The 17063-nt window shown below is 41.6% G+C and overlaps 1 long non-coding RNA gene across 1 annotated transcript; it reads left to right on the top strand.

Annotated features, from left to right (window-relative positions):
- Positions 1 to 9595: 9595 nt before the first annotated feature.
- Positions 9596 to 13665, top strand: LOC141373630 (uncharacterized). The gene is made up of 3 exons (XR_012379882.1): positions 9596 to 9678; positions 9844 to 10103; positions 13291 to 13665. It is a non-coding gene; the product is annotated as an uncharacterized lncRNA (long non-coding RNA).
- The last annotated feature ends 3398 nt before the right edge of the window (positions 13666 to 17063 follow it).

Here is a 17063-nt window from a genome sequence, read left to right as displayed (position 1 = left end):
GTACAAATGTGGATTTCCTGTTTTGATACTGCATATAAGATGTCACCATTGGGGAAAGCTGGATAAAGGGTACTACAAGTGTTTCAAAATACAAACTTAAAAAAAAAAAAAACTAAGTAGTGAGTAAAAATGCTTGTAAAAAACTTAGAAATACCTGTATTTTGAGCATATAAATGAAAGTGTGATTTTAGGCCTTGCTGCATATTCCAGGTGAGCTAGAGGGAGTCCGTGCCTTCTAGGTGCTTAGGTAGTGGGTAAGAAGGTTCAGTGAATGGCACATTGTCTCATAGGAGGTGAGCATGTAAACAACCTCCTATAATCTCTGAATCAAATACATTGATTAATTCCAAGCAAAGTGTGGCAGGAATTGAGAAGAAAGAGATTTTAAAGTAGTCCAAGAGGCTGGGAGAAATTTCTTAGGGGAGGTGTTTTCTGATATGAACCTTGAGGGATGGGTCCGATTCTGAAAGTACAGAAGAGAGTAAGGAAATTTTTCATGTGGATCTTAGAATTTTTTTTTTTTGGTTAGTATTTTTAAAATCAACCTTCTACTTTTCCCCAAACTTATTCTTTAATGCCTTTAGCCTAGGAACCTAGATGAGTTTATATATGGTAAAAATGCACCATAGGGACTGGCTTGAAATGTGCTTATTTTGAGGTTCAAAGAGTGTTTAACATCACTTCATAGTTCTTCAAAGAGAAGTACTTTGAGAGAGAACTTGAATTCCTGGGTCCTATAGCCATATGCCTGGAGGTACCAAGCTGCAGTCATGTAGCTGGGAACCCTGCCAAAATAAAAGAGTATCTCTTCCATCCTCATAGTTTTGTTTTGTTTTGTTTTGTTTTTATCAAGAAGAACTTGAAAAATGAATCCCACCAAGTGCTGCTGACAATAAAGAATATTGCCCCAGGTAGGGACACAACAGACTATTTGCAGTTAACAGAGTCTTGATTCTGTATTTTCTTGCGTCTACTTAAATTTGGGCTCCAGCCCAGAGAAGCCCAATTCCAAAGGAAAGCTAAGTGCCAGATATAAATAGACCCAGACAGGGCACAGGCAATTTATTCTATCATTTGTTGTAATGAGGAACTTACATTTTACTTGGCCCTGCCTTACCTTATTGGCAAGTGTTAACTCTATTATTTACCTAGTGAAGTTTTCCTCTATTTTTGCAAACATTAATTTGTACTTTAGAAAGAGGACTGCAGGTCCTTTCAACTCTGTGGAGAAGGAATGCCCTTGCAGAGCCAACTGTTAGGGTGCACATACAACTACAGACAGAACCTGGGTGTTTGGCTGAACAGGGCCCTGGAGATTACCTTATTAAACAACCTCATTTTGCAGGTGAGGAAACCGAGACCAGAAGAAAATGCTCCTTTGTTGCAGAATAAGTGGAGTTTAAACTGCCCGTTCGTGTATTTGTTCGTTCAGTACATTCTGAGCGCCTATGAGCCAGATGCTGTTCTGGATGTTGGGGGACACGGGGACCCTCTCCCAGGGAGCTGACAGAAGTGCTTGTGAAGGAGGGACGAGAGAATTAAAAAGTAATCAAGCGAACTTCCAATTTCATCACAGTGTCAAGTACTGTAGACAAAGAAGTCCTGGGAGAGCGACTCTCTGATGTGGGTGGGAGGGGCTCGGAGAGGGCCGTTGCCAAGAGGCACATGTAAGCTGAGGCCTGAATGATGAGAAGGAGCCAGCTGTGTTAAGGCAGTGGCAGAGATTGTTACAGGGAGAGGAAGAGCTGAAGCCCTGAGGCAGGAAGGTGCCTGGCAGTTTCAAAGAGCAGAAAGCAGATGAGTTCATAAGGAGGGAGATGTGCTGGTAGGCGGAGAGCTTGAGGGTTTAGACTCTACAGGCCTTGTAGGCCTAGGGGGCGACTTTTGGGATGTTGCAGGCTTGAGCAAAGGAGTTGCAGGATTCTGGTTTATATTTTTTTAAAATAGTTCATTGGGTATCCTGTGGAGTGGACGGTAGAGAAGCAAGAGCAGAAGCAAGGAGACTACTGGTACAGTCAGGCCAGACGAGAAGGAGTAGCATAGAATAGGGTGGTGGCAGAGACGAGCGAGGGCAGTGATTGCATTTAGGGTATATTTTGGAGACAGAACTGTTGGGACTATGGTTGGATTGGATATGGGTGTGAGGCCAAATGAGAGTAATCAGAAGGACTGAGGTTTTTGGCTTGAGTAATTGGGTAGGATCGTTTCCTGAGATGGGGAAGTCTGGAGAGGAGCAGGTTGGGGAGAGTGTGGGTGGGGTGAGGAAACATTTATCAGAAAAAAATAAAGCGGTATTGAGAATGGGGGAAAACAGGAGTAGATCCATTTTGGTAGAACAGTTAATGAAGGCCTCATTCAGAAGTTGACATTTAAGGTGAAATCTGAAAGGTGCAAAGCCAGCTAAAAGAACATTCCAGATAGAGGGAACCACAGGTGCAAAGGCGCAAGAGAAGAAATGGCTTAGCAAGTCAGAGGTAAGTGGAAGGAGCTAGTGTGACTGCAGGGCAGGGAGTGAGATAATCAAAAGAGTGGTTTCTATTTTTTGTACTGCTCGGGAACAAGTTTAACACTGTAACTTAGATGTGCAAAAAGAAATATTGCTTTTTTTTCCCTATATCACTGACCTGATTTTCCTCACAGCTGCTACCCTGAATAGGAGTAGAGACTGTAAGAAGGGACCAGAAATTTAAACCTGCCCATTTGTGTTATATTCATTGCTTTCGGATAACTCCATTGCCTTCACAAGGTGTGTGTGTGTGTGTGTATGTGTGTGTGTGCACGCGCGCACGTGCGCGCGCGCTGGGGGGGAGACTTTGGGTCCACACACCAGTCGTGTACTGCTTTCTAGCGCCCCTTGCCTCCATCTTGACAGGAGCCAAGCTCCTGTCGTGTACTTGTCCATCCAGTCAGGTGACATGTCTTGGGAGAACTCTTAGCCTGCTCTCTGGGCACAGTCGGCCTGGAGGTCTTTCCTGCACACTCACCCTACTTCCATTTTCTCTGATGCCACAGTTCCTTCTCCCTGAGGTTTGAGAGCACCTGTGACTCCCAACTTAAGGCACTTCTGAGTCACCTCATCATTGTTCTGTGGCATCTTTAGCGGCAGCAACATCATCTCACGTCCTTCACAAGGCTAGCAGGAACCTGGGGCTCTTCTGTGCCATATGGCAGCCAAGGAAGTCTCTGGGTAATTAAGTGTTCTCACTCCCTGACTGGGCTATGCTGCCATTTTTACTTTGCTGTGGTCTTTCATTGTTGGTGCTCTGTGTGGTGATGCCCTCTCAGAGTTGTCAATGGGAAGGGGCAGCAGCTCTTCCACTTTTGACTTCCTTCTTGACCCTCGACCTGTCTGATACCTGCCCCAGTGATGTTACGGTCCAGGGTGGTGTGGTGGTGATCCATAACACATAGGCAGCTGACAATTGGCTTTCTCTACCTCTCTTCTTTTTCTAGCAAATTCTCTGACTAGAAGGAGAAAGTGTCCTTCTTCCTTCTTATGATAGTTTAAAAACATACCTGCAAATTCTTTGATACTGTCATCAAGAGGTGGAGTCTATGTCACTTCCCTTGAAACTGGGTGGACGTTTGTGTCTTCCTTGATGAAAAGAACATGGTGGAAGTAATGTGGTGGGACAGAGGCTGGACTAGAAAATTCTGTGCTGCTTCTGCCAGATTCTCTTGAGACTCACTCTAGGAGCTTTTAGTCACCATGTGAGAAGCCCAGCTACCCCGAGGCCACCATTCAGGGAGATTATGTGGGGAGATGAGAAAGAGAGGGAGAGGAGAGGGAGGGAGAGATCTGAGGAGCTTGAGCTGTTAGCTGTTCAAGTATGCCAGGCCAGGTGCCAACATGCTAGTTAAGAAGGTGTCAAGATGTTATCAGTTTCAACCACTGTCTGATTGCAACCTCAAGGGACAATCTGAGCAGGAAGCACCTGGCTGAGTTCATTCAATGCTCAGATTTATGAGCAAAATAAATGATTGCTTCCATTCTTTTGGGGTGGTTTGTTAGTAAAGATTAGAGTACTCACTCCTCCTGGAGCTCACATTCTTACCAGTATTTTTCTTCTACCTTCAATAATGTGTATACTATGGCTTATAATTAAGCAATAGGTCCAGGCCTTCAAGTAGAATGACCAATTACTCTAATTTGACTGGGATCGAGCAGGTTCCTAAGATGTGGGACTTTCAGTGCTGAAACCTGGGAATATCCTGGGCAAATTGAGATGAGTTGGTCGCCCTATTCCAAAGTTTGCTTTCAAGCTGAAGAAATTTCGGGATTTTTAGAATTACTGCATCACTATGAATTTTAATAAGTGGCTTTGGGCTTGGATGCTGACCCATTGTTCTAGAGGATATCTGTCCTCCCAAAGGGAGTCAATGAGTAGGCTAATGCAGGCAAAGATAATTAGAGGATCTGAAAAAATATTTCAAAAATATCTCCTACAGATGGGGAAACTGGATCAGACAAAGTCACTGACTTTTCCAAGGGCAAATAGTGACAAGGCCATAATTTGGGATACAGATTGTTGGACTTAAGTCAAGGGCTCTTACCTCCATATTATGTCATTTTCAATCCTCATCGATCTTTACCCTGTGAATATGGTATAATAGTGAACCCTCGATACTATTTAGGCTGAAGGAGAGATGTCCTTGCCAGTACTATAGTTCACCATCTTCAGCTCTAGGCAGTGCACAGATAAGAATAAAATCTAATCTGGGCCATACCTGGACAAACAGAGAACCAGAAAATACATCTCGATTAAAACAAAACCCTAAACCAACGTCAGGTCTGTTTTGAAATGGAGTTTTAACAGTCGCATCAGAAATGTTGGTGAAAAATTGTAGGCCCTGGTACTGCTGTCCCAGAAGAAGCCCAGTTAACTTTGGGTCCCGGTGTTAGGGCTCTCCTTGAAAGTACAGGATGGGGCAGCTTCCAGCCAGCAGCAGGACAGGTATAACTAGATATGGGCCAACAAGTGTTTCTGGGTGTGTCTTTTGGCAATGAAACCCAGACTGCTTTAGCAAATAAATAGGAGGCTGGTAACTATCTACTCTGCCTAGAGCTGAAGATGGAGGACTAGGTGGGAGGAAGGGTGGAGAAGGAGAATATTACTTGAGGTCTGACCTGGCAGGAAACTGCCATTATGCTGCTTGCCCCACCTCTGTTTAGAAAGTGTATGTGGTATGCTTGGGTGTGGGCTGTGTGTGTACCTAACCACTAGAGTACAGCTTTTATCAAAGAAAACAGATTGCTCACTGATATGACATGACCACCCAAAAGCCAGCCCCATCCCATGCAAGGGATCCAGGAGGAAGCTCTGTTTTGACCGGCAAGGCAACGTAGTGAGGAGGCTGTGAATCATACGTGGTTAGATTTGGTTGGCATGTGAGCAGGCGTGAGCTGCATTTCATTTAATGATTATAAGATAAAGCCCTATAATTTTGCACAACCTAGAACTCATTCAGGAGCAACTGAAATTAGTTTAAAAAGAAAGTCGAAGCTCTTGGGATGGGGTACTATTTTGAGATTTTTAACCTTTGCTCTTCTTCTGTATTTCCTCTTTTTTTCCTCCTTCCATTGAAGCAGGCAATTAAGTTTGTTCTTTGCTTCCATGGGGGGTGGGGGGGGGGTTATGGTTGAGAGGCGAGCAAGCCTTGTCTGCTTGTCTTCCTGGCTTTGGGAGCAGAGGTGGGAGGATGTGGGTCAAAAAAGCACAGAAACAACATATTGGCCAGAAACCCAAAAGAAAAAAAGATTTCTCCAAGACAAGAGAGATTTCCCAGCACTGGAAAGAGAGAGAACAGAGAGCTCTAAAGTTCTGAGACAGGGGTGCCTGGGTGGCTCACTCGTTAAGCATCTGCCTTCGGCGCAGGTGGTGACCAGGGTCCTAGGATTGAGCCTTGCACAGGGCTCCCTGGTCGGCAGGCGACCTGTTTCTCCTTCTCCCACTCCCCCTGCTTGTGTTCCCTCTCTCTCTCTGTGTCTCTCTCTGTCAAATAAATAAGTAAAATTCTTTAAAAAAATAAAGTCCTAAGGCAGAGAAAAAACATGCCCTGAATCTTGCAACATTCATTCACTCAATTCCTGTATACACCATGCACTGTCCTAAGAGCACTGAACAAATACATAAAGACCTTGTGCACGTGGAGCTAACATTTTAGTGAGTATCAAAACATATGGGATTCTGATATGCCAGGGGCTATTCTAAGTGCATGGGATGTATTTACTTCTCAAGACCCATTGAATTAGATACTATATTCCCAGCTCACAGGTGAAGAAGTTTCAACATAGAAAGGTTACATAATTTGCTGATCTCCTAGCTAGTAAGTATCAGAGGCTGAACATTGAACCCAGACAAGCAGGCTTCATTGCTCTTAACTGCTTGCTTAATTTCTAGGCAGGGCTTTGGGAGGGTGGCAAGGCACTAGAGTTGAGAAATCTGTGTGGAGCAGTTTCACAGACTCCCATGCCCCAGGTAGGTTAGGGTGGCAGTGAAAAGACCCTGAAATTCTAGGGGCTGCAGCCTGTGATGATGGATGTCTCTGAGTCAGTCTTCCCCTGAGTGTGTTCCACTGCCCCAAATTCTGGGAGGCCAGCATGAAAACAGAAATTAAGCTGAGTTAAACGAATACAAATGATAAAATAGATGACCAAAAAAAATAAGAGAAAGAGAATAAATGTTTTTGTAATCCTGAGTCTGTAGACTTAAGAGCTAGCCGTGTATTTTGGAAAGTGTGGGAATTAGAGAAAGCTATGTGCTGCCCGTGGGAGGAGTTAAAAATCCCAATCCCTTCACACGTTCCCCGTCCCCCCGACCCCTCGCCTGCCCAGAATTGGGGCACTGTACAAGGGGGACTAGGATTTCATGAAGGTGGAAGCCCAATCAGGTAGAGCTTATATTAAAAAAATAAATAAATAGGGCACGTGGGTGGCTCAGTCAGTAAAGTCTCTGCTTTCGGCTCAGGTCATGATCCCAGGGTCCTGGGATCGAGCCCCACATCGGCTCCTTGCTCTGCGGGGAGTATGCTTCTCTCTCTCCCTCTGCCTGCCACTCCCCCTGCTTGTGCTCTCTCTGTCAAATAAATAAATAAAAATCTTTAAAAATAAATAAATAAAAATAAAGTTCATCACTCCAATCTTTGTTTCTGACATTGCATTGACTTCTTCTCCCTCTTATACAGACCATTGTGACTATACTGGGTTAATCTGGATAATCCAGGAAAACTGCTGAGTTTCTATTGATCAAACTCCCTCTTAGTCTGATTGATCCAAATGTCAATTAGTGATGGACAGTCTTAACATTGCAGTTGTGTGAACTGCTTTTAAATAAAGCAAGCATGGCCCGTGTTTCATATTTACATAGCCCAGAATATGTTTTTATTTTTTTTGGTACATATCCAACCATTTTGAATTCAATAAGATTTGAACTTGAAATACCTCAAATACAATGTCATTTGTCAAAGAGGAGATGAAATTTTTTTTAAATTTTTTAATTTTTTAAAATTTTTTATTGTTATGTTAATCACCATATATTACATCATTAGTTTTTGATGTAGTGTTCCACGATTCATTGTTTGTTCATAACACCCAGTGCTCCATGCAGAATGTGCCCTCTTTAATACCATCACCAGGCTAACCCATCCCCCTACGCTCCTCCCCTCTAGAACCCTCAGTTTGTTTTTCAGAGTCCATCATCTCTCATGGTTCATCTCCCCGTCTGACTTACTCCCCTACATTCTTCCTCTCCTGCTATCTTCTTCTTTTTCTTTTTTCTTAAAATATGTTGCGTTATTCGTTTCAGAAGTACAGATCTGTGATTCAACAGTCTTGCACAATTCACAGCGCTCACCGTAGCACATACCCTCCCCAATGTCTATCACCCAGCCACCCCATCCCTCCCACCCCCAACCACTCCAAGTAACACTCAGTTTGTTTCCTGAGATTAAGAATTCCTCCTATCAGTGAGGTCATATGATACATGTCTTTCTCTGATTGACTTATTTCACTAAGCATAACACCCTCCAGTTCCATCCACGTCGTTGCAAATGGCAAGATCTTATTCCTTTTGATGGCTGCATAATATTCCATTGTGTATATATACCACATCTTCTTTATCCATTCATCTGTCGATGGACATCGTGGCTCTTTCCACAGTTTGGCTATTGTGGACATTGCTGCTATAAACATTGGGGTGCATGTACCCCTTCGGGTCCCTACATTTGTATCTTTGTGGTAAATACCCAGTAGTGCAATTGCTGGATCGAATGGTAGCTCTAATTTCAACTGTTTGAGGAACCTCCATACTGTTTTCCAGAGTGGTTGCACCAGCTTGCATTCCCACCAACAGTGTAGGAGGGTTCCCCTTTGAGGAGATGAAATTTTATACAAATTGATTGTGTTTACTTATTACAAGCTATACTGGTTTTCTCATCTGAAACCCCAAGAATTCTTTGTGTATGTGTTGTCCTCCAGCTTGGGTATCTAGTGCGTGGACACCCTGTCTGTGAATTCAGTCCTAGGTGGTTACCTGCTTTTTCTTCAGGAGAGAGAACTACTGACTCCAGTAAGTGCTCCTTTAACATCCTGCTCATATTGCAACTGCTAAATTCAAGTCATTCTTGGGGCAGTATGGTTCAGTTGGTTAAGCATCTGCTTCAGCTCAGGTCGTGATTCCAGGGTTCTGGGATGGAGCCCCATGGCAGGCTTTCTGCTCAGTGGGGAGCCTGCTTCTCCCTCTCTCTCTGCCTCTCACCCCAGCTTGTGCGCTCTCTCTCTCTCTCTCAAATAAATAAATAAATCTTAAAAAAAAATTCAAGTCATTCTATTATCATTATGTGTCTGTCTATGCCATTGATTGCTGGGCTCTTCAGGTCATGTTTATATCTTCAATCTTTGTATCCAACACAGTGAACATGGCATCTGAGGTATTGTGAGTCCTCCACAAATATTTGTTAAATGGATTCATTTATTGAAGAAAGAACCATACTTTATTTGATTCCGTGATGAGAACTTTACATCGTTTCTGGTTTTCCTTTCCCTTGCATACTAGAAAACTTCAAGCCAAATTGCTCTGTGACAATAACTCTCTCATCCTAATTCTAAAAGATATTTTACTTCTGTTCCTATTTTTCTTTAAATTAACCTGACTACGTATTTTTATTATACATAATGCCAAACGCTTTTTAGAACTACAAAGAACATAACTTATAAATAACATGTTTGGCAAATTTTGAATCATCTGGGATTTATGTTTAAGGAAGACCAATGCCTTTCACCATAGTGAACCTAATCACTATGATGGTAACAGTAGGAAAAACCAAGGAGCAATAACTATCAGATAAACATGGGAAGGTGGTGTGCATTGTGCTTATCAACAGGAAAGACAAATAGGGATCATTCAAAGAATTGACTGCTGATGTGGAACTTCAAACAGGTACACTTCTATGGGGAGAGTGGCTGAGGTTGTCTGGTACAGATGGCTATTATGTTGCTAGAAGAATCATGTTGAAAACATTTATTTTACTTTTAGTTATTTTTTTTTAATATCTAGAGAAAGAAAAGGACATAGAAAATCTAAAGGATTTCTCAGAGAAAAAGGAATATTATAAACCTGGTGAGAAAACTGTCCAGTGGTCCAATTATGAGAAAGGCAGATGGAAGATCCTCGTACCAAGGTCAGACAGAGTCTGGAAGGTGCACCTCAATCATGATGAGAGAAAAACAGTATTTGAGATTGGGGAATGGTAGCCTTGGCTAGTTACAGGGACATAAATCAATAAGAATATTGTTTTGTAAAATAAGGAGGATATTCTCTGAAATTACTCTTGGTTTTGTTACAGGCTTACCAAAAGGCCTAGGGCCAGAGTGAAATGGGAAAACAGGAAACAACAGAAGAAAAGAAAAATCAAAATGCTTGATGACAAGGCAGAGCTTTATTTATTAAAGTTTTTCCTTCAGAAAATTTGAGAAAGTAAAAAAGTTCAGCTTTTTTTTTTAACTGAAAATAGACGATTGGTTTTACTTAGAAAGCAAAGAACACTTTTTAAATGAATACAAATAAATGGAAGAATCCACAAAGAAGCAGTCATCTCATCATTACGTGAGTCAGTAGTCACTCTGTAAGGTGACCAGAAATATCTGGTTTTGTTTTTTTAATCCTGATGATATAAAACTTTCTAGTTTTTTACTAAAGGTTAAACAAAGGTAGTTCAACCTTTAGTAAACAATTGGTTTTTCCAATTGGTCCAAGAGTAGACAAGGTTTGCTCTTATAAATGAATTTGTGGGGCACCTGGATGGCTCACTCAGTTGAGCGGCCAACCCTTGAGATTGCAGCTCAGGTGATGATCTCAGGGTCCTGGGATCAAGCACTCAGTGGGGAGTCTGCTTGAGGATCCTCTCTCTCTCCCCCTCTCCCTGGGCCCCTCCCCCTGCTCACATGCTCTTTCTCTCAAATAAATAAATCTTTAAAAAAAGTGAATGAACTCCAGTTTCAAAATGAAAAGTGTCCTCATTTAGAATATTTTTGTTGTCCAAAGTTGGTAGGAATATCCCGATATTGGTAAGTGGGCAAGGAAGGTGCCTATGGGAAATGCTGGGATCTGTAAGTGGGAAAGGAAGTTCCAAGAGGGTTGGCTGGGCTTGGCTGTAGTGAGAGTTCTAGTTCTCGAGCTGCTCTCAGAAAGCACAAAACATGTAGCCCATCTGAAACGTCCTATTATCATGATTAACATTTAATCATGAGATTTCACATAAGCAGCCACATTTCTGATTTCTCTTGAAAAATCTGAGAGCATTCAACCGTAGCAACTATCACTGAGTAGGACTGAATAGCTGCTGCTCATTGGGACAGGGCTGGCTCCCTGTCGTCCATTCCTTCCCACTCCTGTTTTCTTCAGACGTGGAGACGAAGTGTCAATTGCCGTCCACCCATGAGACTGCACAGGTGTTTGTCTTATGGTAGAAGTAATAAGATATGAGAACATCTCTTATAACCTTGTCTATATCAAAAGTGTGAAATAGACCAAGATGCCACATAATTCAAGAACAATGGGCAAAAGCAAATTTCCTTGTGGAAGTGAAGAGTAACCTAGGGATTCATATGCATATAAAATAAATCTGTATAGAAATCACTTGCCTGTTTTACTCATTTGTTCCCTTGCAGACTTTGGGTTTAAAATGCCTGGTTTAGCTTTTGTAGCTGCGATCTCATCTTTGGGCATGGATCACCCCTGAGGCTAAAATAATATGTTTCTTTTTCCAAGAAACAGTTCCCTTTTCTTTCTTTTCAGTGAAACTCTGACTTTTTATGGTGGTAAAATGCCCACAGCTGGGTCTATGCCAAAAATTTTAACCACATTTAACCCTTACTTCTCAGCTTCCTGTGTTGCTAACCACATAACCCAGTGCTGACCAATGAGATGTAGGCAGAACATGCTGAGGAGTTGAGGAATTTATTTACCTGTAAAAGGGAACAGGTGCAGTTTGTTTGGCCTTTTACTATTACCCCCTTCTTCCTGCTTTGAAATGGACAAGTTCTCAGGAGATGTAAAAACCATCTTGTACCCACAAGGAGACAGCCATGGGGGCAAAAGCCAATTTGTGAAGGATACTGAGCAGAAATAAAGCAAGAGTCTAGGCCCTTGGGTACAGGTGAATAGCTAAACCAATTGCCAGTAACTACCTAGGTTTGATTATAAGAGACAACCCCTTCATTGTTTATATCATGGTTGTTTGGCTTTTCTGTTACTTGCAGACATAGGCATTCCTAATTGATTCGTTCTTCTCCCCTCCCCTCCATTCATATGTGCACAATGCTTCTCACTGATATTTTGTACTTCCTAAGTCTGCCAAATTATGTCAATACCCCAATTCAGTTCCTACCAGACAATGTTTGCAAGGCATGATGCTAGGATTTGGAATGCAGGATCCTATAAAGATGAGCAAGACAAATACTTTGTGTTAAAGAATCTTGTTATCTAGGGGCACCTGGGTGGCACAGTCGGTTAAGTGTCTGCCTTCGGCTCAGGTCATGATTCCAGTGTCCTGGGATCGAGCCCCACATCTGGCTCCTGGCTCAGTGGGGAGCCTGCTTCTCCCTCTCCTCTGCCTCTCCCCCTGCTCATGCTCTCTCTCTATCTCTCTGTCTCAAATGAACAAATAAAATCTTGAAAAAATACAAAATAAATAAAGAATCTTGTTATCTAGAAGGGAGAATTAGATACCTGCACACAATAATTGCAACACAAAGTAGCACAAAGACAATGCGCAGGTTGTTACAGAGTGTTCAAGGTGGGGGTGACAAATGCCATCACACCTGGTTCCTGGCTGGAGTCATCAGGAGGGATTTCTTGGAGAGGGTGGAATTTGAGATGAGTCTTGAATGTTGGGTAACATTTTAGAGGACTCCCTTCTAGAAAGGGACTGGTGGGAGGAAAGGCCTGGAGGCAGCAAATGTAGAACATGTTGGAGAACGAAGGTTCTGTAGCCCCCTGCTCCCACACTCCAGACCCACTGGCCTTGCTGGTTCTTCTGGGAGCAAGCTAGTCCCAGCTGTGCACTCTCACACATGCTCCTTCTCCTGCTCATGGCTCTCCCTTCTTCTCCTGTATGCTGGCCAACTGGGTCTGTTGTTTCCTTAGAGAGGACGTCTGTGGGTAGCCAAAGTCAAATAGGTCCCACCTGCCACTCTTTCTCTTGTACTTTTTCTTTGCCTTTACAAAATTTAGATGCTCGTTTGTTTAGCAATTGTTAATATTTACTGAAGACCTGTTGTATTCCAGGCATTGGCCTCACCTAGTAGCTATATTAGTGAATAAAAAAGTCAAGGAGCGCCTGGGTGGCTCAGTTGGTTAAGCGTCCAACTCTTGATCTCAGCTTAGGTCTTGATCTCAGGGTTGTGAGCAAAAAAAAAAGTCAAGCTTCATGCCTGTACATGCAGGTAATGAGACAGGTGATTAACAAACATAAAATTATTACCTATTGTGTTAAATGCTGGGAAGGAAATAAGGGTAATCTGGGAGACACCTGGGGCTGGCAGGAGATAAATTCTGTTAATGACAGCACCTACTTCAGAGGATTTTGTGACGATAATAAAGATGATATATATAAAGAGCTAAATAGAGTGGCTGGCACATAGTCAGCAATTAAATTAGTAATTACAAGTTTGTGTGAGTGTCTGAGTAAACTTTTTATTGCTACATATACAAGAAAGAGCACAGAGCAAAAGTCTATAGCTTGGTGAAATTTTTTTAAAGATTTATTTATTTATTTATTTATTTATTTCAGAGAGAGAGAACATGTGGAGGCAGAGAGAATGCTTGAGCAGACTCCCTGTTGAGCGTGGAGCCTGCTGCAGGGCTTCATCCCAGGACCCCGAGATCATGACCTGAGCTGAAATCAAGAGCTGGCTACTCAACCGACTGAGCCACCCAGGTGCCTCTGTAGTTTGGTGAATTTTTATAAATAAAACACACACATGTTACCCTTCCCAGATCAAGAAACAGAATATGACTCGAACCCTCAGAACCCCATCATACTTCCTTCTAATCACTTCTCAAGGGAAATTATTATTTTACCTCTAATAGCAGTGAATGATTTTGTCTGCTTTTTGAACATATTTATATAAAGTATGTACCCTTTTGTACTTTTTTTTCCCTGAAAAATGTATTTTACAGTATGGGATTTTTTTAAAAAAATGTATATATTCTGTTGAAAATATTGATATGCAAAGAAATAGTTTTGGGTCAAATATTTTTAAAATTTAGATTTGATCAATTAAAATCAGAAGTGTTGATTTTATTGTTATAAGAAATATTAATTCTTGTAAGTCTTAACTGAGAATTTCTGCATAAATGATTGCTGTACAATGTATCAAATCTAAACAGTAGTATAGCAAGAAAATAAGTGGTCAAAAATAATTACACAGCAAAAGGAAAAACCAACAAGGTGAAAAGACAAACCTATGGAACAGGAAAAAATATTTGCAAACCATACATCTGATAAAGGGTTAAGATCCCAAATATATCAAGAACTCATACAACTCAATAGCAAAAACCCAAATAATCCAAGTAAAAAATGGGCAAAAGATCTGCATAGACATTCTTTCCAAAGAAAACATACAAATGGCCAGCAGGTACATGTAAAGATGCTCAACATTACTAGTCATCAGGGAAATGCAAATCAAAACCACAATGAGATATCACCTCATGCCTGTTAAAATGGCTGTCATCAAAAAGACAAGAGATAATAAATGTTGGTAAGGATGTCGGAAAAAAGGAACCTTTGTGCGCTGTTGGTGGGATTGCAAACTGGTACAGCTACTATGGAGAGCAGTAAGGGGTTTCCTGCAAAAAATTAAAAGTAGAACTACCAAATGATCCAGCAATTCCACTTCTGGAAATATATCCAAAGGAAACAAAAACATTAATTTGAAAAGATATCTGTGCCCCCGTGTTCATTGCAGCATTATTTACAATAGCCAAGACATGGAAACAGCCTAAGTGTCCACTGATAGGTAAATGGTTAAAGAAGATGTGAGATATATATATATATATATGTATGTATATGAATATTATTCAGCCATAAGAAAACAAGGGAATTCTGTCATTTGTGAAAACATGGATGAACCTTGAAAGCATTATGCTAAGTGAAATAAGTCAAACAGAGAAAGACAAAAACTGTATAATCTCACTTATATGTGGAATCTAAAAAAATAACCAAAAAAAAAAAAAAACACCAAACCAAATTTATAGAAAAAAAGAACAGATTTGTGATTACCAGAGGTGGGGGGTGGGGAGAGGGGGAATTGGAAGAAGGTGATCAGAACTTCCAGTTATAAGATAAATAAGTAGTAAGGATGTAATGTACAACATGGTGACTATAGTTAATGTTACTGTATGATATATATAGGAAAGTTGTTAAGAGAGTAAATTCTAAGAGTTCTCATCACAAGGGAACCAAATTGTTTTTCTTTTCCTTTTTATTCTGTATGTGATGGTGGATGCTAACTAAACTTATTATGGTAATCATTTCACAATATATGTAAGTAAAATCATTTTGTGGTACACCTTAAACTTATACAGTGATGTTAATTACATCTCAGTAAAACTAGAAACAATAACAAAAAAATTTAACCAGTAGCAATAACCAGACTCCCTTTTCAAAGAATCTGAATACACAAAGAATGGGAAAACATTGTTGTAAGATTTTGCAGCATACAAAAGCATTTGATCCTAATTCATCGTCATCAACACCCCTTTTTTCTCCAGTAGTGCTGGACCTAGGTTAAATCCTATCAGTTCAGTAGGTTTATACGTGAGCCATAGCACACACATGTGTGCAGGGTAGGTTCTGAATGCCAACGTCTGTCAAAGGTTGCTTTAGTAAGACACAGGATTTCAATGTTGATATCATTGACTAGGCTTTTCCTTCTTTTCTTCCAAGATGGGTCATGCTATCCTCCTGGTGTTTTTTTCTCCAGGTGGAATGGATGAGTTGCAACGTCCTATACCTGGCTACCAGGACAGACGAGGCGAGGCAGGAAAGCCGTTCTGACTCTGGGTGCTCCCAGGGGCGGGGTGGTGTCTGATGCCCTGGAAGCAGCACCTTGCCTACACAGACCACATTCTCTAGCATCTCCCTGGATACCTTTATCTTTAACTGAAGCTGCCGCTCCTGCCCCAGCATTGGCAGACCCAGCCTCAGCAGGGCTATGCTATGCCTGCGGCTGTAGTGTGTTGATTTTCTTTTCTTTTCTTTCTTTCTTGTTTTTTTTTTTTTTTTTTTTTTAAGATTTTATTTATTTGTCAGAGAGAGAGAGCACAAGCAGGGGGAGTGGGAGAGGAAGAAGCAGACTCCCCGCAGAGCAGGGAGCCCGATGCAGGACTCAATCCCAGGACTCTGGGATCATGACCTGAGCCGAGGGCAGACGCTTAACTGACTGGGCCACCCTGGTACCCCTGTAGTGTGTTGATTTTCATTGCTGTGTAGCATTTGATGGTGTGACCATGCCACAATTTATTTATCCATTTCACTGTTGATGGCTTATTTTTAAATGTTTGTCATTTCACCAGGTTGCATCTCCACACAGGTTCAAAAGATTTTTATCAGATGAATGTATATTGAGTAGGTGATGTGAGATAATACTGGAAAAGTGAATTAGGGCCCTATTATGGAGAAATGTAAAAGTCCAGTAAAAAGTTTGCAGCAATTTCTTAGGCGAGAAGCTTTAGGGGAAGAGGTTAAAAGCATGAACTACGGTGGGGGCGCCTGGCTGGCTAAGTTGATAAAGCATGCCACCCTTGATCTTGAGGTTGTGAGTTCGAGCCCCATTTCAGGTGTGTTCGCTTAAAAAAAGAAAAAAGCATGACCTGTGGAGCCAGACTATTTGGGTTTAATGGCCAGTTCTACTTACTACACTTAGTAGCTGTGTAACCTGGAGGAACACACCTAATATCTCTGCCTCAATTTCCTTCTCTAAAACAATGGGTGTCATAGGGAGCTTGTAAAGATTAAATGAGTTAATATTTAGAAATCACTTGGACCAGGATTGAGCACATGGTAAATTCTACAGCACTGATCGTTAAGTAGAATGAGGGTCTCTGCTGTCGGTTTTTGAACAGGGAAGTGGTATTGTTGGAGCAAAGTGAGAGACTGTCAACAAGGCAGTACCAGCGGTCCAGCTAAGGTGACTGTTCTTATAAGGAGGGTGACGGTCCCTGACCCCGGGGGTGTTACCTGTATCAGAAACGCTAGCGAGCAACTCAAATGCAGAGAAACAGCTTGAAAATGGGAGTGACAAAACTATAGTTCAAAGATTCCATCCTCTGACTCAGCAGACAAGCTGTGAACGGGCAGTTTGGAATTATGACCTGTAATTAGAAAACTTACATCTTTTATAACCATCAGTTAACGAACAAACTGTAGTTATGTGGAATTTCAGAGCAACGGAAGAGGGATTTTTTTTTTTTCCATCCCACTGAAATGACACAACGTTAAGAGTCTCCCTCTGCTCTCTGGGCTCTTGAGATTTGCAGGAATTTCCACTGGAAGTTTCCTGC

This window comes from Callorhinus ursinus, unplaced genomic scaffold (genome assembly GCF_003265705.2).
Source record: "Callorhinus ursinus isolate GAN/ISIS: 27379988/994484 unplaced genomic scaffold, GSC_fseal_2.0 scaffold1, whole genome shotgun sequence".
Classification (NCBI taxonomy): Eukaryota; Metazoa; Chordata; class Mammalia; order Carnivora; family Otariidae; genus Callorhinus; species Callorhinus ursinus.
This window is presented reverse-complemented; position numbering and strand designations above follow the sequence as displayed.